The 548-nt window shown below is 48.0% G+C and overlaps 1 protein-coding gene and 1 long non-coding RNA gene across 2 annotated transcripts in view; both read left to right on the top strand.

The window, feature by feature from the left end:
- LOC117945069 (tetratricopeptide repeat protein 28-like) overlaps positions 1-548 on the top strand; it is a 210,715-nt gene that overhangs the window by 88,860 nt on the left and 121,307 nt on the right. The window lies entirely within an intron of this gene.
- LOC117944286 overlaps positions 1-548 on the top strand; it is a 9,622-nt gene that overhangs the window by 4,700 nt on the left and 4,374 nt on the right. The window lies entirely within an intron of this gene.

Genomic DNA, 548 nt, shown 5'->3' with positions numbered 1-548 from the left:
CCCCCCCCCCCACCACCACCTCCCCCCCTCCTCCTCCTCTGAGCAAGCATCAAACTGACAGCTCGTGTTATTCACACACACACCCGGTTACTTTGTGGGACTTAACGGGCACGTTCTCTCCGTTTTTTTCTTTTCCTTTAACTGGCTATCATACACTCCGGAGCGGCTGATGGAGAGAGTCGTCACTCGCTGTCAGAGACCTGGACACCTGTGACAAACACCTTTTGGTGCTTTGATCCTTGTTGAATGGCTCATCTCTGCCGTGCACGTCGAGCAGTAATTCATCCCGTGCGTCTAGAGACTTTATCACGTATCGATGCACGTGACATTCACAGTAGAGCTGCAAAGATTCACAGATTAGATCACCATGTGTTTGGATAATCCGTTAAAGTGCTCTATTATGCTTTTGGGATTTTTTCCTATTCCTTTTTGTACCTGTTATACATTTACAAAGGGAAAAAGCCCAAAGTACCTCATACTCTGCTTCTGACTGGCTAGTAGTCCTTACCTAGGTACTGTCAGGGTCCTCATACTCTGCTCCTGACTGG

The sequence above is a fragment of the Etheostoma cragini genome, chromosome 5, assembly GCF_013103735.1.
Source record: "Etheostoma cragini isolate CJK2018 chromosome 5, CSU_Ecrag_1.0, whole genome shotgun sequence".
Classification (NCBI taxonomy): domain Eukaryota; kingdom Metazoa; phylum Chordata; class Actinopteri; order Perciformes; family Percidae; genus Etheostoma; species Etheostoma cragini.
The sequence above is the reverse complement of the archived record's forward strand: the minus strand, read 5'-3'. Positions and strand labels throughout refer to the sequence as shown.